Source organism: Macadamia integrifolia, unplaced genomic scaffold (assembly GCF_013358625.1).
Source record: "Macadamia integrifolia cultivar HAES 741 unplaced genomic scaffold, SCU_Mint_v3 scaffold115, whole genome shotgun sequence".
Taxonomy (NCBI): Eukaryota; Viridiplantae; Streptophyta; class Magnoliopsida; order Proteales; family Proteaceae; genus Macadamia; species Macadamia integrifolia.
The window spans coordinates 137,870-159,780 of NW_024868103.1; the positions used below are offsets into that span (position 1 = coordinate 137,870).

Below are 21,911 nucleotides of genomic sequence, written 5' to 3' on the forward strand. Positions count from 1 at the left end.
CATAGTAATTTGGGTGCCTGGTGTTTGCTCCACCATGTCATTTAGGCCAACAGTAGTAGAGTAGGATAGAGTTTATTATGAAAAAAAATAAGAAAGAAAACCTCACAATAAGAAAGTATGTGTAAATGTCATCAATGTCTTGATAACATGTTTGGTCAAAAACACTCCAACGCCTTAGTCCTTGGTTCCCTATTACTTCATAAGTGTCTTTCCTTAAGATAAGGATGTTTTGGAAGAGACAAGGTGAGTTCCGAATTAAGAAATATGCTTGTACCTGAAATTGATATGGGGTAATGAAAATTCAAGGGTGGGGGTCCCTAGATCAAGTGTAAGAGAAATTATCTTTGCTCTGGATTTGTATGACCCTTACCTTTAGCCAAGGTTAGGTTGGGATTTCGATTTTTTCTGAATTTTGGGTGTATATTCACTGCAAACACCCACGAGACACTACTCGTCCACTAGAGGTGACCTAGGGGTTTAAAGGCTTGTTGCACATGCTAAGTGCAACCGTGTTTCCTACGAAAGTGAGGTTTTTTTATTTTTATTCTTTTTCTTTTTGTTTTGCTCAAGGACTAGCAAAGTCTAAGTGTGGGGGAATTCTTATGAGCACATTTATGTGTGAAATCTTAGGTATTAAAGCATGCATTTTACATATTTAGAATGGAGCTACCTTGGGTTTTACTCTCTTTTTGCAGGTTTTATATTTTCAAGGCCTTAAGGCCTATCGAGTACCATATCTCCAATTTTACAGTAAAGAACTTCTGTTTCTTTTTATGGTTGCAAAGAGGATGAAATTCTGAGCAAGATGGACATGTTGTGTTAAAAGTACACATCCGTTTGGTCACTCGTACAAGTGATTATTCTTTTCGGGCAAAAAAAATGAATAATGGATCAGAACTGAACCGAGATGTAGAACCAGCCCGTTTGTAGTTGTCCCAAGTGTAAAGGAATATTTCAAATGCCAACGAGGATCAATGGATCACCCCCTTGAGTGATTGAATATTCTTTATTGGTAACAACAACTACCTAGCGTAGTTGGTGAGCTGTGGCGTGCAAAATCCCTTGCTCACCAGGAGGTCTCAAGTTCAAACCTCTTGGCTGCCATTTTTTGGAGATTTTTTTTGGAAGATTTTCTCTCTCTTACTCATCATTTAAAGCAAGGGTTATGGGAGTTTGAAGAGAGAAAGAAAAAGAAGGAAATAAAAGAGAAAAATTAAAAAAAAAAAAGGAGAAATAATAGGAAAGAGAAAAAAAATCATCCAAGCTCCTCTCTCCCTTCTTTCTTTCCTATTTTCTCTCTTCTCTCTCCTCCACCACACAAATTTGATCCAAGAGGGACCCACCAAATCTGCTCTCTTTTCTCTCCCCTATTTTCTCTCATTTTTCTCTTTATTCTCCTATTTTCCACCTCATCACTTTGGATCTAAAAAATCTCACCTACCAATTGAGATTCCACCCAATTAGGAAACCCTTAAATGTCCTCCTCTTTCCCCTATTCCCTATAAAAGGGAGTAAACCCTAAAGGGTTGTCCCTCTCTTGCTCTCTTTTTCTCTAATATTTAGTTGTGCTCTCCTTCTAGTTCTAGTTCTTCTTAGTTTTTCTTATTCAATATTTTTGTAATTGATTTTATTTCTTTAATGCAATGTCTTTTATTTTCATAGTTTATGTTATTTAAGTTATTCAAAGGTGTAATAATTTTAATTTCTAGTTCTAGGCTTAGTTCTAGGTGATAAGAACAAGTTGTGAAGCATCTCTTTCAAGTTCAGTTTTTCTCTTCATGATTTGTTTTCTCCAAGCCTAGCAATTTCAGATTTGTATTAGTTCAGATCTGATTTTTAGGGTTGATGGTATTTCAAATCAATCAAATTATTTTAATTCAAGGATTCAAGTATGGAAGTTCAGGTAAGTAGGTTTTTACAGTAGTCTTCTCACCCCCCCCTCTCATTCCCTCTTCTTTTTACCCATCATTCTTAAATTAAGTTTCAAATTTCTAGTTTTCCATTATTGTTTTTCCTTTCCCCCAAGGTTCATGGCTAGATTATGTGTTGGCTTTGCCCCTCTCTAGCTATGGAACCATCCTTTTACTTTCTTATTTATATTGCATCCCTTCCCCTAAAGCTTAGTAGAAAAGCCCTTGTAAGAGTACTCTCTGGTAAAGTAGGAAAGCTCGTATTATTTATGATGCATCCCCCAGGCTAAGTAGAGATACTTACTTGTGTGCCTCTCTCTAGTTTTTTCCCCTTTTATTTTATTTATTTACTTTTCATCACTTTTTATTTTAGCACTTTTACTTTCAGTTATTCTTTTTAATTGCGTGGTTTGAGTATTTAAATTCCTAGATGACGAATGGTTAAGGTTAGATGTGAATGGTTAGGTCGTTCAAGTTTTATTGTAATTTCAATTACAATTTCCCTAGATGTGTTAGTTAGGACGCTTTTCGATGCATTTGCGTTAGGACGGTAGTTAGAAGTAGATCACCATAATCAATCTTTGCACTTTCACATTACTTAAAGAAGCTAAAAATAAAGTGGCTGCTCTCCTTGTGTTCGACCTGTTAGCTACATTGATCTGTATGCTTGTGGTTACTTTTAAATTCAAACAAGCAGCGTAGGTGGTATCCCCTTCCCAGTACGTCGGGCCTCAAAGATACAAGCTAGCTGCAAGCAAGAGTCAGCCAGTCTTGGAAAGAACCTTGGTCCCCCAGCCAACCCCTAAATAGTAACCCCTGACAGCCATGGTCCAGGAATCCAAACCATCATCGATCTCCCATGTTGTCCGATAGTCATATATACAGTATATCGTACCATTCTATGCCCTCTCAAGATATATTATATCGTATCTGGGCATAGTAGTCCTCTGCGACCTACCACCGACTGGGATTAGCTAATACCTCACCCCCTATTGACAAGGGGTTATAGCACTGGGATGTGATCATAACCATATATATCTATATGCATCCATAGCAACCATATCATCAATCATACATCTGTGGCCATAGTTGCAAGACTGACCTCTGAGCCCACGGTACTAGAAAGAACCTAGGACACACCATGCCCTAGACCATCAATATTACATCCATCTCCACACAGCTAACATACTACGCATCCACAAAACCTCGATCACATCCAAGCCGATAAAATCATGTAACATGTAAAATATATAATTTTATATAAAATAAATCCATAACACAGTAATCATCACATTCCACATGACACATATAACTGAAAATATCAAAACACTCCCTAAAATAAATCAAACACCCACTCACCAGTTTCCCAAATCTGGTGTTCTTTCGTTGAGTTCCTGGGCACGCGTGGTACCTTTCAGGTTCCTAAATAACCAATTCACATTGAAATTAATTTTTATTTCTAATAATTATTTAATAATTCCACTTTTCATATTTCAGCTGAATTCCTATATCATAATCCACACTCAGCTGATAAGGAGCACAATGATCTCAGGTCAGTATTCCTCTCCAACTGACCAAGATAATATTCTAGTCCAACTTTAGATGTTTGTGTAGTCATCTACTCAACCTACATAGCCATTAGGCCCATTCTTGGACTACTGGAACAAACCTGTAGGCACTTGGCCCACAAATGCACATGGATAAGGTTTCCAAGCACAGGTAGGACCAATATTGGTATTCTACTACCAATCCTTTTCTTGGTATTTTGTCTATAGCTGAGTCATAAATCATGCCGTCATATCATACAATCATTTCTAGGAAAGTCAGGTCACATACTCACAGTATGTTGGGCATTCGGGGCTAATATAAACCTAACAGCACTATTCTGTCAGGGCCCAGCTGGATGGCTGATTCCTCTAGCAAAATAGGCTATTTTTCAGCCCTACACCCTGCCTTCTCTTTGGCATAATTGTGCCGGGCAATTCTTGTACCCGGATCTTCTCCTACACATTTTATTTTAGTTATTTACACCCTATAGACCAATTTTCAATTCCAATTTGGATCTCTGGGGTATTTCATTGGATCAATTGGGTCTCAATTCACCTAATTTGCTCCCTGGGTGTACCAACTAAATTTTCTATCAGCTTCTGAGAAAAATTGGGATTATGTGGGGGTCAATCCCATTACCAATTGCTAACAATTTAGTCCAATTGGGAAAATCCCTTTGACCTAGGGTTTCTGGAACAACCCTATAGTCAATTGGGTCCCAATTGGGGTCCAGGAATTACTGGGTTCACAAGCAAGTTCCCACTCCCAATTTTAATTTTAGGCTAACCCTAACCCTAGCCGATTCCTACCCTAGTCAAAATCATAGGGTTGGGTCAGGGTATTTTACATTCCTAGGGTACCTGGGTTGTGCAGACAAGTCCATATGCAGCTGTCCAGTTCTAGATTCCATTCCCACCTGTGGTAGCACCCTTGTACTACTAACAGCATATGGGAAGGGCAGGTACAACAGCAACAATAGCAGCACCAGCAGTAGGAATAGAAGAGAGCAGCAACTGCACTTTCTCTCTCTCCTTCCCTTCTTCTTCCTCTTCTCCCTTCCTTCTTCCTTCTCTTCTTTTTTCTCTCTTCTTTTCTTTTCTTCTCTGTTTCCATACAGTTTTAGCAGTAAAAGAGAGGACAACAGTAGCTGACACTCCCCTCTTTTAAAGACCAAAGGTTCTGCATCCTTAAGAAAAACCTATTTTTTTAAATATTTAAAATTAAATAAATAATTGTAGGTTTAGGATTTGACATGAAATTTAAGGCATTAGAACCATTAGGCATGTCCCTATACATGGTAGAAATGGGTGGAATTAACCCGTAAAGCAGTGGGACACACAGATGAAAAATCCTATTTCTGGGCATTCTGCCACTGCAACCGGCTGGCCGATGGCCTTCACTTTTGGCTTTTAGCTGTCCCAGCCTTTGATTAGGGTAGTCCAATTTATGTGGAACTTTTTCCACACTTTTAGATAGGTTTATGCCCTCTTACTTGACTATTATAGTTGCTAACTTCTCCCCTATACAGCTATATGGCTGTATGAATGGGGTGCATAGCCTACAGTTCAGCATACAACTTCTCAGTCAAATTCCATCTAAGGGGTTTGGTTGCTTCCAAAATTTAGGGTGTTACAAGTTTTGCTTTTGAGTAAGGCTGGGAATCATTGGGTTGGAGGGGTAACCCTCAATCTCGGCACCTTTCGGAGCTAAGGTGAGTGTGTATTACACTCCCTTGTGTATTTTCCAAGCTTAAACCAAGCCATTGAGCTCTGACAACATTTTGACCAACAGTGAAGTTAGTGTTTCAACCATTCGGTTGTCGTACCTCCCAAATGGCTCAGTGGAATGGGGACTTCTTTATCTTAGAAGAGAGGTAGGAAGACCCCTACAAACTCCACGGATCATATCCTAACAATCAATCCTGAGCCGGAGAACCCCCAAATGTGTTGGCACATTTTTGGGAATCCACCGGAAACACCTGGGCAGGATCTGATGGCATATTTTCGATGACCTTCGCTATGTTGTAAAATTTGAAAATGCTTATACTACTTGGGGCAGCCCTTATGGGTCCCCCTCCGGTGTTTTCGACATCCGTTGATGTCAGATTACCTTTGTACTTATGACAGAGATAAGCACGTAAAATGAGACCAAATGTGAGTTGATATCCTAGTGATATACTTGGAACTCCACCTATCCAAGCTACAACCAAGGTGAGTGGTGGTTTGACATTAATTTTGAGTGTTTAATATTTTAGAATTGTTGACATGTGATAGGAATTATGGATGCTTCTTTAAATTTCTAAATGAATATGTGGATTTCATAACATGTTACTATATGTTGAATTGTCTTATATTCTATGAAATTGTGGATTGGAAATATGTTATAGATTGTATGACGGGATCCGAGGTGGCTGAGGTGATTCTGGTACTAGGATCACCATGTGGATGTTGCACTCATGCATTAGGTGTGCATCAGATTTAGATATAGTCGTGCATTGCACTTTGTGGCTGATGGTGATTTCGGTATCGTGCACTCTAGGACTATACTTGGAAATGGGTACGCTTTGTTGCCAATGGTAATTCTGATATTGCGTATCCCATACTTAATTGCTAGATAGGCTTGGACATGGTTATGATGTGTCCAATGGTTGATTCTGGTATCATATTCCATACTACCTGTATCATTATGCAAGGCATGTAGTATAATGTGGTTAAGTTACACTCCCTATACTATGTCCCCTTTCCAACAGGGGGTAAGGTGTTTGATAACCTAATTGTGGTATGTTCAATGAACCTTTCTGAAATGCCACTCCTATGGCACGATGTGATTGTTGCTAGAGGTAGAAACTAGTCTGGAGTGGCCAATGGTAATTTTGATGTCTTGACTACTAGAAGGGGGTTATCAGGGGTTTACAGGGTGATCAATGGTCGCATTCCGAGACTAGGAGGCTCCTATTCATGACTAGGGTTTATATCGCTGGGTGATCGATGTGCGAGTTTTGGGACCAAGGATACAACCTAATGCGTCATAGTAGCATGAACCCAACTTAGTTGTATGATAGGTGGTTTAATAATTAAATGGATTGCATTATTCGCATCATGAACTATATGTTTAATTCTGTGTTCATCTCATTATGAAATTTGTGTATATCCTTGCATGGACCCCACCCCTCACTAAGCTAGTTGGAGCTCACCCCATGTATATGTTGCTTTTTACATGAAGATGCAGATGTTGTAGTGCCTTTAGGATGTGACTCTACCTCCTCCAGACCCGAGTTCGGAGCCAGTGACTGATGGATGCCAGAGGCCGAAGAGCACGACCCGGGTTGTGCATGTGACATTTGTGCTTATGTAGCACCTTGAGACGAGTGGTCGTCTTCTATTATTTTGATACCAAACTATGGAATGGTATTCTTTTGGGATTATTATATGTAAGTCCTATACAAATGTGGATGAAATAACTTGGTCATGTAATACCTTAATGTTAGAAATTATCCCCGCTATTGATTTTGCTACTATATACTTTGATTCTGATCTATTTAATTGCTGGTTCGATGTTATGTGAATGTGATGGTTAAGGTACTGCTATCAGAGATCCTAGTAGAGTTGTGAGACGGGTAAGCGTCTCACTCACACTACTGGTATCCTAGTACTAGGAGCAGGGTGTGACAACTTGGTATCAGCGCGAGATGATCTGCTTTAACTCACAGTCTACTCGAGCCTTTGATTTTGGGGATAAGGATTAAAATAAAAAATTTAAGACAATTAATTATACTAGTACACAATTTAGGAGACAAGTATAGGTGTAAAATCCGTTCATTGAATAAGGAACATGAATACATAGCTTTTACATAAATTTTTCAAAGGAAATAACTTAAAACAAGGAAATCCTAACCTAACCTAAATTGCTAAGGACACATAACTAACATAACATAAAGACAATGAATAAAAATGCATAAAACTAAACCTAAAACATCACAGTAGAATGAAAAGCTAGCTGTGTTGGAAAACATGGAAAGGGAACTCCTAAGACTACTGGGGCACCTTGATGCCACTACTCCTGATGGGCTGTCTGGCCCTAGTCCTGGGTCTAGTTTTGGTCTTGTGCTCTGGACCCTGGCATGGGAACTCCAAAGTATAGGATAATCTCCCTTAGCTGTTCCTCCATGGCTACAACACAACCATCAAGGAGATAATAGCTTCGATCCACTTTTTCTAGATGGTTGTCCATCCTCCTTTGGATATTATTGGTGGCATCCAGTTGATCCATCACATCGTTTAGCCCATATCCTCGCCAGCCCCTCGAGGATGATGCCACAGAAGTCCCCATGGTCCTTGGGGGTGGTGGTGGAAATACCCTTAGAGAAGGTACATCCTGTGAAGCAGGTTGATCAACATCATCTTGACCAACATGCCCACCCTCCTGATCACCTTCCTGATTACCCCTTGGTTGCCCTCCACATCCATGGGTTGTTGCTATTCTTCCTCCTCTTCCTCTTCAGTCACCTCAGTCAAGTCAATGGTCATCTTTTCAGGGACACTTGCTTGAAATCAATGACATCAACCCCAAGCCTTCTCCCTTCTCCAAATTCACTCAAAAATAGTTGAAGACTGTGGTCAACAACTTTCCATAGCAGAGATTTTTGGCCCTACGGTCTTCAGCCTTCACCACCATAGTCCACATCAGAAGATAGGGGAGATTGAGTTGCAACCCCATATAGGCATAGTAGGTGATGTATGCCTGCAATATGCACACCTCATCATAATGTCCACCAGTAGGGAGGATGTTCAGATGAACAATCCTGCAAACCCTCTTAGGGGTAGCACTATAGTTGATGGTGTGATGCCACCCAAAGACATTCTTGTGAGTACACAATCCATCTCTACCTAGATTTCGAAATTCTAGAACTCGTAGGACAAAGTTCTAGGTGGATAATAGGCTAACTCCCCTTCGTTAGATACCCTCAAAATCACCACTAACTCTGCCATATTGAAGGAGATGTCAACCCCCTCCACCCTCGAAGTAATCCTCATGCTCATGGTGCTGCGATTCTCACACCGAAGGTTGTAATAAAATTATCTCACGAGCCAGGGATAGGACAACCTATCTGGTTTCAAAATGTGGTACCAACTAAGGGCATCAAACCATTGGCAGATATGGAACTGATGAAAGTCCCTCACACGCACATACTTTCCTGGGTCGACATTCTTGTCTTCAAAGGAGTCCCAACGGTTTTGCTCAACCATAGACCAGAACCATTGATGATTATACATCTCCTCCTGTGGGAAAGCATGTTGTTACGTAGGGAGCATGATGAGGAAGAGCTTGACGTCCTGACATCATTGCAAACGAAGGGAACCTAGGGTTTTAGAGATCAAAACCTAGGTTAGGGATTAAAAAAGTAGTCAAAAACCTCAAAACCTAGGTTAGAAACGAAGAGGAACTCATTGTGAATGCGCAGGTGGCAGTGATTGAGCGATAAAACATGTGCAAATGGTGGCAAATGGTTGGGGCAACCTTCCTTGGCGTTTCCTCTCCTTCTCCACAAAAGACAATAGTAATTTGTGAGAAGGAAGTGACCCTTGCACTCATTTATAGTGTGTTCCAGACCACTGGAAACAAGGTAAATGTAAACACTGGGCCGAATCTGGTGGCTATTGCCAGCAAGAAATTTTTCATAAAATCAGCCTCAGTTTTGTCCACCGGAAACGTGATTGATATTTTCAGTGGATTTGTCCTGTTTTCGGTGAACACCCTCACTATTTCCCATGAACAGTACAAAATGGGTTGAGTTTTTTAATTTTATTTTATTTTTCTTATTTATTTTATTATGCATGTGCTTAATTACGCTTCTATGTGGGCCCCTCCTATGCATGTTGAATATGATATGCTATTAGCACATGTATGTGGGTTAATGGGAATTCCTTAGCAGGAATTATGTCACATCGCAATACCTGATCCAACTCCAATGCGTCACCTCTCGCTTCCCCTACTTGAAACCGAGGCAAGCCACCTAATGTACCATTGGTCGCACCCATCCTGATTGCATAGGATGTTGTTGCCATAATGGGCAATATGATGCAAGGTATGGAACAAAGGCAAGTGCAGTTTATGGCTGGAATCGATACCTAGATCCAGGCTGCCATAGAGGCCCGAAACGCACCTCCCACTCCACCGGTACCAGCACTGGTAGCCGCTGGCCTAGTTACCCCTCCTACACCAGATGGGGTACAGGGACAAGTATAACAACAAGTAGAGGGGTGGACTGGCCTCACTAAAATGATGGAGAAGTTCTAGAGGCTCTGACCCCTATACTTCTATAATTCGGGTCAAGACCAACTTTTTCCATCAAAGTGGATCGAAGGCATGGAAAAGGTCTTCAGATTAATGGGGTGCAATAATGAACAAAAGATATTATGTGTGGGTTACCAACTCTAGAATGAAGCGAACACTTGGTGGATGTCCACTGAACCCATCCTGAGGGCTACTAACCCAAACTCAACTTGAGAGAACTTCAAGGAAACATTCTTAGGGATTTACATTCCCGAGAGCTTTAGGGATAGAAGAGAGAAAGAATTTTCAAACTTGGTGCAAGGGTCCTGATGAGCACATTTATGTGTGAAATCTAGGGTATAAAAGCATGCTTTTTTACATTTCTAGAATGGAGCTACCTTTGGTTTTACTTTCTTTTTACAGGTTTTGTATTTTAAAGACCTTAAGGACTATCGGGCGTCATATCTCCAATTTTACACATAAAGAGGTTCTACTTCTTTCATGGTTGTGAAGAGGATGAAATTCTGAGCAGGATGGATGTGTTGCATTAAAAGTACACATTCGTTTAGATACTCATATACGTGATTATTCTTTTCGATCCAGAAAAAGAATAATGGACCAAAACTGAACCGAGATGCAAGCTTGCCCTTTTGCAGTTGTCCTAGGGGTACAAGAGAATATTCTAGATGCCAACAAAGTAGGAGGGACCCACATAGAGGGCACTCCACTCTCTCTCCTTCCCCTTGGGTATTTTCTCCTTTTTTGGAGATTTTTTGAAGATTTTTTCTCTCCTATTTTCCACCTACTTAAAGACAAGGGCATGGACGTAATTTTCAATAAAAGATTGTCCAAATCAAATCAAAGCAAGACAAGAAAAATCGTCCAAGAGGGTTTTTGCAAAAGTTTGAAGAAAAGAGAGAAAAAATAGGAAAGAAAAAAAAAGAAAAAAAAAAGAAAAAAAAAAAGGAAAAAGAAGAAAAATCGTGGGATTCCCTCTCTCTCCTATTTTTTTCTCCAGTCTCTCCCCTCCACCTCACAAAATCGACCAAGGCATTCACCCTTGGGCATTCTCTTTTCTTGCCTATTTTCTCTCCCTTTTTCTTCTAATTCCTATTTTCCACCTAATTACAATTGATTGTCCAAAATCCCATTTTTTAGGAAACTAAAATTCCCCTAACCCCTATATAAGAGGATCGTTCAAGCCCTAAAGGGGCATCCTTCCCTTGTGCTTCTCTCCTCTAGTTCTCTCTTCTTCTCCTAGTTTTCATTATGATCTCTTCTTAGTTCTAGTTTTAGTTCTTTATTTTTGCATTAAACACTTTTGTAATTTGGTTTCATTAAATTAATGCAAAGTCTTTTATGTTTATTTGTTCATGCAATTCAAGTTATTCAAAGGTGTAATAATTTTAATTTCTAGTTATGGGCTTAGTTTTAGGTAACAAGAACAAGCCGTGGAGCATCTCTTTCAAGTTCAGTTTTTCTCTTCTAGATTTGTTTTCTCTAGGCCTAGTAATTTTGGATTTGGTTCATTCCAAATTGGGTTTTTAGGGCTGGTAGTATTTTAAATCTCGACCAAGTTTTCAACTTCGAGTATTGAAGTTCAAGTAAGTAGGCTTCTTCATAAGTCTTCTCACTCCTCTCATTCCCTCTTCTAGTTACCCATTCATTCTTAATTTAGGTTTTAAATTTCAGTTTTTACTTTGATGCTTTCCCTTTCCCCCAAGGTCCTTAGCTAGATGCATGTGTTGGCTTTGCCCCTCTCTAGCTATGGAGCCATCCTTTTATTGCCTTTACTTTTCAATTATTTACCTTGCCTCCCTTCCTCTAAAGCTAAGTAGAGCATCTCTTGTAAGAGTAACTCTCTGATCAAGTAGGGAAGCTCATATTATTTATGGTGCATCCCTCGGACTAAGGAGAGAAACCTACTTATGTGCTTCTCTCTGGCTTTGTCCCCTTTATTTGCCCTTTTCTTTACTTTTCAACACTTTTTATTTCAGCACTTTTACTTTCAATTATTTGCTTTTTAATTGCGTGGTTTAAGTATTTAAATTCCTAGATGACGAATGGTTAGGGTTAGATTTGAATGGTTAGGTCATTAAATTTTTATTGCAATTTCAATTCCAATTTCCCTAGATGTGTTGGTTAGGACGCTTTCAGATACATTTGTGTTAGGACAATAGTTAGAAGTAGATCGCTATAGACAATCATTACACTTTCACATTACTAAAACAAGTTAAAAATAAAAGTGGCTGCTCTCCTTGTGTTCGACCTGTTTGCTACACTGATCCGTACGCTTGTGGTTACTTTTAAAATTCAAACAGATCCCGATCGGTATTGGAGTACCAACAGAGGTTCTAGAAGCTATATTTCTTTACTCTCGAACATATCAAGAATGACCGGGCCAAGGCCAAAAAGTTTGAGAAAGGGCTAAGACCTGAGCATAAGTTCGACGACAGTTGGACTAAGATTGTAAACCTATGCTGAGGTTGTGCAAGTGGAAAAATCCATTGAGGACTAGCACAGATACAACTTCACAGCATGGCAAGGGATGGGAAAAAGATTGATGGGGTCAATTGATTTTAGGGGAGCTAGTAAGCTTTCCAGAGTGCCATATCTCAACCCGACTCTAGTCCAATTTAAGAAACTAGAAGCAAGCCAAACCTCCCTATCCTCCCAATCTAGTGGTGTATCTCAGTCAGTTGGGTCAAACCCTCGGCAATTTCATTGTGACCAGTTGGGTCACTTGGCTAGGACATGCCCCCACCGTCGATCGAGTGACGCACCTTACACTCTACCTCTTAGGCCGAAGTAGACTTACATAGCCAATAGACCAATACAAACACAATCGGGCAACAGACCAAGGGTATTTGCTATGACAACAAAGGATGCGGAAGCTACACTAGGTGTGGTGACAGGTACCCTATTGATTTCATTATTACCTGCATATGTGTTGTTTGACTCAAGAGCCTCTCATTTCTTTGTATTGCTGACATTTGCGAGAAAAATGGGAATTCCACCTAAAATCTTAACTCAGTGCTTAGCAGTTAGTACACCCACAGGAAGTGTGGTGGGTTTGAATTATGTTTATGAGTCGGGTCTAGTGACTGTTAGTGGACATGACTTGAATGCACAATTGATCGAGTTGGACATGACCGACTTCATTGTGATTTTAGGGATGGAATGGTTGTCCACATACAAAGCCAGCATGCTATGTGTAGAGAAGATGATAATCTTCAGACCCCGTGATGAGGGAGAATCTACCTTTGTAGGAGATAAACCCAAGAAACACAAGAGGACTATTGTGTTAGCCCTCTAGATGAAGAAACTATTAGATCAAGGTGTCAGGGCTACATAGCATCTGTGAATGATACTAAGATAGAGGTCAGGCTATTGACAGAGTTAGAAGTGGTAAGGGAGTTTCTCGATGTGTTTCAAGATGATTTCACGAGATTTCCCCTGACCAAGAAACAGACTTTGTGATAGACTTTTTCCTAGGTTGGCACATGTGTTAAAAGCCCCTTACTGCGTGGCCCCCACAGAGTTGAAGGAATTACAAGTGTAGCTTCAAGATCTTCTGAAGAAGGGATTCATTAGACCTAGTGTGTCCCCGTGGGGAGCACCAATATTGTTCATCACGAAGAAAGATGGAAGTATGAGATTGTGCATTGATTACCGAGAGCTTAATAAGCTAACAATCAAGAATCAGTATCCTTTGCCAAGGATTAATGATCTGTTTGATCAGCTGCAGGGTGCTAAAGTATTTTCTAAGATTGACCTTAGATTGGGCTACCAGCTCAGGATCAAGGATAGTGATGTCAGCAAGACAACCTTTAGATCTCGGTATGCACACTACAAATTCTTGGTGATGTCATTTGGGTTGACCAAACCACCAATTACATTCATGGACTTAATGAATCGGGTATTCCAGGATGTGTTGGACAAATTTGTGATTGTGTTCACTGATGACATCTTGGTGTATTCCAAGAGTGCAGAGGTGTCACACCCTACCCTCCATCTAGCACAGGCACGAAGCACTGGAATTTCCAATCCAGTCAGCCAAACAACTCCCAAGATCCGGATGCAGGTAATAACCAAACTCACGACTAACTCATCTACAAATCAGAGTATATGTAAAATTCCATAAGGATCATAAGATAGCTATGGTGATCGGCTACAGTGATACTATTGTATTATTATAGGCCCATTTATTCCATCCACAGATTACAACAAAATACATAATACAACTTACACTTAAATTTAAATTATAATACACAATGTATCAAAAGTCTTTGTTTATAATCAATCACTGTCCATGACTTCATATTCAAAAAATCTCTTGATCTTCTCTGCTTCAACTTCAAACCCTATGGAGGAGGGAGGATGGGGGGTGAGCACGGGTATGCTCAGTGAGGGGTGGAGGCATACAAGCACACAAGCATGCAGAAATCATATAAAATAAATAGTCTCAACCATTGCATCTCATGTCTACATCACCAATTCACTCAATATACTGCATCTCAAATACATATCATCAACTCACTTATCACACTACATTTCAATTCCATAGCAATCACTAATAATATAGCATCCACATGATTGAATTATTAATCTAATTCCATTATAATTACTAAGATCCTATGGGTTAAGCACTATAAGCAATGTAGATGGCATTCCTTATCCTGTACGTTGGGCCTCAGAAATACAAGCTTGCTGTAGGCAGGAGCGTGCCAATCCCGGTCAGAGCCTCGTTCCACTGGCTAACCCCTAAATAGTAACCCCGATACTATGGTCCCAGTTAGAGACTTGGGCCCCCATGTGTCCGACAGCCATGCATATGCTACACCATACCATGTAGTGCCCTATCAAGATACAATACGTCATATCATGGCATAGTAGTTCTACATGACATACCATTGAGTGAGATTAGCCAATACCTAACCCCCTATTGGCAAGGGGTTATAGCACTAGGGTTGTGTGCCTAACCACATGCATTAATATGCAACCATAGCATCCAATATGCTCTTGTGTCCATAGATGTAAGATTAACCTTGAAGCCCACAGTACCAGAAACACACCCCGGCCACACAGTGCCACAGACCGTCAATATTACATCCACCTCCACAAATACACCTCTGTGGTCCTAGCTGTAAGATTGACCTCTGAGCCCACAGTACCGAAAACGTACCTCGGCCACACCGTTCCACAGACCGTCAATATTATATCCAACACGACGCACAACGTACAACTGTGATCCTAGATGTAAGACTGACCTTTGAGCCCACGGTATCAGAAACGCACCTTGGCTACACCATGCCATAGACCGTCAATATTACATCCAACATCACACATCAGATCATACCATGCATCCACAAATCACAATATCATTCATTTAATAGAACACGCATCAAATCAAATTTCATATACTTCCATCCAAAGTACTAAACATTACCACAGTATATTCAGCAAAGAGATAAGGAATTACAAGCAAGCATATCAAGTATAACTGTATACAACAACAACAAATTCCACAAGGAGTAAGAATTACAACAAACATGACATGCATAACAAAGCACACAAATTACAACAAAACACACAAAACATAAAAAAAAACCCTCACCTGAATTTCCATATCTGAAATTCTTCACTAATATCTTAGCCTCGCGTATCCTCAACAGATGTGGTTACTGGATTCCTAGTTAATAAAGTACATTTACATATAGGCCAATTTATTAGCATATTTATCCCTAAAATATTTTACCAAGATTCCATTAAATTCAGTGTTCAAGTGCAGCCATAACTGAATTCCTTACTATTCAACTAAGAGGGCATTCATCCAACCCACACAGCCATTGGACTTATTTTTGAGTTACTAGGCTGGTTCTACAAATCACCAATTCTTATCCAACTCCATGGATATGCTAAGATTGTTTTTACCCCGAAAATTACTTGCATTAGCATGATAGGGGTAAAAATGTCATTTTCTTCTTATATATTCTCATTCCTTCTTTACTAGCATTTCTTCTCTTTTACCAAGCCATAATTCATGGGTATAATTTATTGTTATCATTTTAATTAATTAGGAACATTACTGGACAGATCTGACTCAAGTATAAACAAGAGAATCCAAAAATTCCACTCTGTCAAGCCCTAACAGGCTGGCTTGTCAACCTGGAACTCTCCAGCTAGTTAGACTGGCATAATAGGTTTTCTGCTGTTCTGCAGTCCTATTTTCGATAACAGACTTTATTCCAGTGATTTCCATGCTTGAAAACATGTTTATTCTCCTTTATTACACCAAATTACATTATTCCCTACACATGCTAGGTCCCCGTGCTTTGTATTACTCATTCTAACCATACTTTAGTCAAATTTTTCTTTTCTGAAAAGGGACCACCTGTGTATCTTCTTTCCCAGGTATAATTAACGTCATGCATGAATGATTTCCACACCGATCTAATTCCATTTCAATTATTTGAAAAGAAACCCATGCTTTAGGATTTTGAGACAAATCCTTGGCCAAATCGGGTTCCAACTGAACTCAGAATTTTTTTGGGAGTCTCCTGTAGGAGGCTAATTTAAGATACCACAAGCAATTTCCCACTCTAATTTCAACCTTTACCCTATTCCTATACTAATCGATTTTTACCCTAGCTGAAATTACAAATATGGGTTCAGATTTTTAACCTTTTTGTGCTCCTAGAACATGCAAGCAGTTTGATCAATAGCTCCATCCCAGTTCTAAACTTCGTATCTCAGCTGGAGTAACACTATGGCAGCATGCTTTTGTTGTGTACAGCAAAGGATGCATGCATGCATAACAGCAGCAGCAACATGCAGAGCAGCAGCAGCAATAACAGCAGGATACAGCAAGAAGGACTGCTGCACTCTCTCTCTCTCTCTTCTTCTTCTTCTTCTTCTTTCTCCTTTTTCTTCTTCTTCTTCTCTTCCTCTATTTCGTTTCTGTCCTCAACAAATAAAGGAGAGAAATAATCCACTCTCCCCTCCTTTTTTTTATGCTAAACAGACTAAGGTCTATGTGGACATGTCACTTTTACCAAAATAGTTCCCCAAGTTGGTGGGGTCGATAGAAGAAAATCCAAAATTCTGGGTATTCTATCCCCAGGACAGACAGGCAGGCCGGTTGGACAAAACCTCTCCAACCGGTTATGCCCTGTTTAGCCCTTTGCTGTTGAATCTTTTGCCTAAGTTTTACCAATCTCATGTGGGACCCTTTCCACTATTGTGGGCACTCTCAAGCCCCTTTCAACACCTTCATTAGGATCCTCATTTCCTTCATCACTAATCATAATTCCTTTCCATCGTATACCCTCCTCCTATAAAGGTTTCCATTTCTGAGACTGGGGTTAGAAAATCAGGGTGATACAAGAGGAACATGTCATTCACCTAAGAGAACATGTCATTCACCTAAGACTGGTACTGCAATGTCTGAGAAGAAACTCTACACCAAGTTCAAGGTGGTACAAGAGGAACATGTCATTCACCTAAATCTCATCCTATGGGTTAAGTACTATAAGCAACGTAGGTAATATTCCGTACCCTATACATTGGGCCTCAAGAATACAAACTAGCTGCAGACAAGAGCCATCCAGTCCCAGTCAGAGCCTTGGTCCCCCATGTTGTCACACCAACACCCAGGATCTGGATCCAAGTAATAACCAAACCCACAACTAACACAATTGTAAAATCAGATATGTAAAATTCCATAAGGATCATGATATACATGTGGTGCTCAACTACAATGATAACTTCATAATATTACAGGCCCATTTATTACATCCACAGGTTACAACAAAATTCATAATACCACTTACACTTAATTTACAATATAAAACACAAAAGTATCAAAGTCCTTTTTTATAATCACTCCTTGTCCATGACTTCATCTACAACCAATATTCTGATCTTCTGATCTTCTGATCTTCTTTGCTCCAGCTTTAAAACCTATGGAGGAGTGAGGATTGGGGTTGAGCACGGGTATGCTCAGTGAGGGGTGGGGGCATACAAGCACACAAGCATGCAGAAATTATAAATAATAAATAATTCAAGCATTTCACTTCATGTCTACAGTCACATAAGCATACAAGAATCATAATCATACTACATCATATGTCTACATCACCACCCCATCCAACATACGACATCTCAAATTACATATCATCAACTCATTTATCACACCACATTCCCAATTCATAACAATCAACTCATAATGCAGCATCCACATGGTTCATTTATTAATCTAATTCCATTCTAATTACTAAGTCTCATCCTATGGGTTAAGTGCTATAAGCAACATAGGTGGCATTCCCTACCCTGTACGTTAGGCCTCATGAATACAAGCTTGTTGCAGGCAGGATCCAGCCATTCCTGGTCAGAGCCTCGGTCCCCCATGTGTCCGACAACCATGCATATGCTACAACATACCATGGTGTGCCCTCTCAAGATACAGTATGTCGTATTCGGGTGTAGTAGTCCTACACGACATACCACCAAATGGGATTAGCCAAGACCTAACCCCATATTGGCAAGGGGTTATAGCACTGGGGTTATGTGCCTAACCATATGCAAACTACATGCAAGAGTCATCCACTGTGTATTTGTGACTATAGCTATAAGACTGAGCTCTGAGCCCACGGTACCAAAAACACACCTTGGCCATACCGTGCCACAGACCGTCAATATTACAACGATCACCACGCACAACACACATCTATGATCCTAGATGTAAGACTAACCTCTGACCCCATGGTACCAGACTGTCAATATTACACCCCACATCACTCAACAAATCAAACCATATATTCATAAATCACGGTATCAATCCTTTCAGTAGCACATGCTTCAACATCAGATTTTCATACACTTTCATCCAACACATATGCATTACCACAGTAAATTCAGCAAGAAAATATGGAAATACAAGCAAGCACAATAAAGTATAATAATATATAACAATACACAACAAAATACAGAAAAGCATCCAAAACACAGCAAAACACAGAAGACCCCTCACCTGAGATTTCATATATGAAATCCTTCACCAATGTCCTAGCCTCGCATATCCTCAGCAAATGTAGTTATAAGATTCCTAATCAACAAGGTACATATGCATATGGGTTAATTATCAATGCAATTATCCCTAAAATAATCTCCCTAAACTTATTAGAATATGTGTTCAGGTTCAGCCATAACTGAATTCTTCCTATTCAGTTAAGTGGGCATCTATCCAACCTACACAGCCATTTTGGCTCATATTTGGGTTACTGGGCTGATCCTAAAAGTTCCCAACTTCTATCCAACTCCTTGGATATGCTAAGATGGTTTTTAACCCCAAAAATTACTTGCATTGGTGTAATAGGGGTAAATTGGTCATTTTCCTCCTATATTTTCTCTCTCTTCTTTGCTACCGTTTTCTTCTGTTTGACCAAGTCAAACTTCATGGTTATAACTTGTTCTTAATAATTTAATTAACTTGTAACACTTCTGGTCAGGTTTGATCAATTACAAACCAAAGAACTCAAAAATTCCATTCTGTCAGGCTTTTACAGCTAGGCCTGTCGGCCTGAAACTCTCCACCGGTTAGACTGGCATAATTGATTTTTCTGTAATTCTGTAGGCCAATCTTGATGACAGAATTATTTTAAAAAATTCTACTTCTGAAAACATGTTTACACTCCTTAATTACATCAATAAAACTATTCTCCCTACTCAATTAAATTTCCATGCTTTTTATCAAATTCAAAATCCCTACCAAATTCTAGATTTTGCTTCTCAGAGAAGAAAATTGGGCATTTTCTGTTCCAGATGAAATTAACACTATGCATACAAATTTTCCACCTTGCATGAGGGTTTTTCACCTTCAATTACATCTTAGTTTACTGAAATTAGAAAAAGCCCCATGAGTTTGAGTCACTTGGAACAATCCCTAGCCAAATCGATTTCCAATTGGGTCCAAAATTTGGGGATTCAGTTGTAGAGAGCTATTTTAGCTTCCACAAACAATTTCCCACCTTAGATTGCATCTTTACCCCTATACCAACCGATTGTTACCCTAGCTGAAATTTTCAAGTTAAAGTTCAAATTTCTAACCTTCAATTACATCTTCTTGGTACATGCATGCAGTTGATCAGCAGTCCTTGACTCAAGTCTTCATTTGGATCAAGACCAATGCAGCTTCTTCTTGTTGTGAGTAGCACATGGCACTTGCAGGCATCCATATCTACAACAGCCATGGCTGAACAGCAGCAGCTGAAGCAGTGTACAACAGCAAGAAGGCTGCTGCACCTCTTCTTCCTCTCTTCTTCTTCTTCTTTCTCCGTTCTTTCTCTTTTTCCTCCCCTTCTTCTCCTTTCCCATTTCGTTTCTGTTCACAGAAATGAGAGGAGAGAAATAACTCTCTTTCTCCTCCTATTTATAAGCTAAATAGGTTAGGGTCTGTTTGGCTGTGAAAATTTTACAAAATTCCCATTTTCTTTCCTAATTACTTAGAATTTAATAACATAAAATATAAAATGTTTTTTGATATAATCCCACCTACATAATTACTTCCAAACACTTCCTTACTCATGGTAAAAAGTGGGTGGAAAACCCCTTTCAATTGGTGGGGCCCACAGAGGAAAATCGTCAATTTTGGGCATTCTGTCCCTAGGACAGGCAAGCCGGTTATGCCCAGTCTAGCCTTTACTATACAACTTTTGCTCCAATTTTACTCACCCTATGTGGGACCCTTTTTTCCATTAAGGGCACTCCCAAACCCCTTCAAAACCTTCATTTAAATTCTCAATTCATTTTCTCTCCCCTACTCCATTAATTTATTATTTCTTTCCACCAAATACCCTTCTTCATAAAATTCCATCTCTAGGACTGGGGGTTATGAAATCGGGGTGTTACACATGTGTCCGAAAGCCATGCATATGCTACACCATACCATGCTATGCCCTATCAAGATACAATACGTTATATCTGGGCATAGTAACCCTACACGACATACTATCGAGTGGGATTAGCCAATACCTGACCCCTATTAGCAAGGGTTTATAGCACTAGGGTTGTGTGCCTAACCACATGCATCTATATGCAACCATAGCATTCAATATGCACTTGTGTCTATAGTTGTAAGATTGACCTCTGAGCCCATAGAACCGGAAACACACCTCGGCCACACCATGCCATAGACCGTCAATATTACATCCACCTCCACAAATACACCTCTGTGGTCCTAGCTGTAAGACTAACCTCTGAGCCCACGGTACCGAAAATGCACCTCGGCCACACCGTGCCACAGACCGTCAATATTACATCCAACAGCACACACAACATATAACTGTGAACCCATGTGTAAGATTGACCTCTAAGCCCACGGTACCAGAAACGTACCTCGGTTACACTGTGCCACAGACTGTCAATATTACATCCACCATCACACATCAGATCATACCATACATCCATAAATCACAATATCATTCATTTTAATAGAACATGCATCAAACCAAATTTCATATACTTCCATCCAAAGTACTAAACATTACCATAGTATATTCAGCAAAGAGATAAGGAATTACAAGCAAGCATATCAAGCATAACTATATACAACAAAACACACAAAACATAAAAAAAACCCCTCACCTGGATTTCCATGTCTAAAATTCTTCACTAATGTCCTAGCCTCGTATCCTCAACAGATGTGGTTATTGGATTCCTAGTTAACAAAGTACATTTACATATAGGTCAATTTATTAGCATATTTATCCCTCAAATATTTTTCCAAGATTCCATTAAATTTTGTGCTCGAGTCTAGCCATAACTAAATTCCTTACCATTCAGCTAAGTGGGCATTCATCCAACCCACACAACCATTTGACTTATTTTTGAGTAACTAGGCTGGTTCTACAAGTCCTCAACTTATCCAACTCCTTGGATATGCTGAGATAGCTTTTACCCCCAGAATCACTTGCATTAGCATGATAAGGGTAAAAATGTCATTTTCCTCTTATATATTTACATTCCTTCTTTACTAGCATTTCTTCTCTTTTACCAAGCCATAATTCATGGATATAATTTATTCTTGTCATTTTAATTAATTAGGAACATTATTGGACAGATCTGACTCAAGTATAAACAAAATAATCCAAAAATTTCATTCTGTCAGGCCCTAACAGGCTG

The 21,911-nt window shown here is 39.6% G+C and overlaps 1 long non-coding RNA gene across 1 annotated transcript; it reads right to left on the minus strand.

Moving 5' to 3' along the window:
* Positions 1-17,428: 17,428 nt before the first annotated feature.
* LOC122062947 lies at positions 17,429-20,144 on the minus strand. Its single transcript, XR_006135153.1, has 3 exons — positions 19,839-20,144; positions 18,763-18,837; positions 17,429-17,693 (listed from the first exon to the last, which is right to left on the minus strand). It is a non-coding gene; the product is annotated as an uncharacterized LOC122062947 (long non-coding RNA).
* Between the last annotated feature and the right edge of the window lie 1,767 nt (positions 20,145-21,911).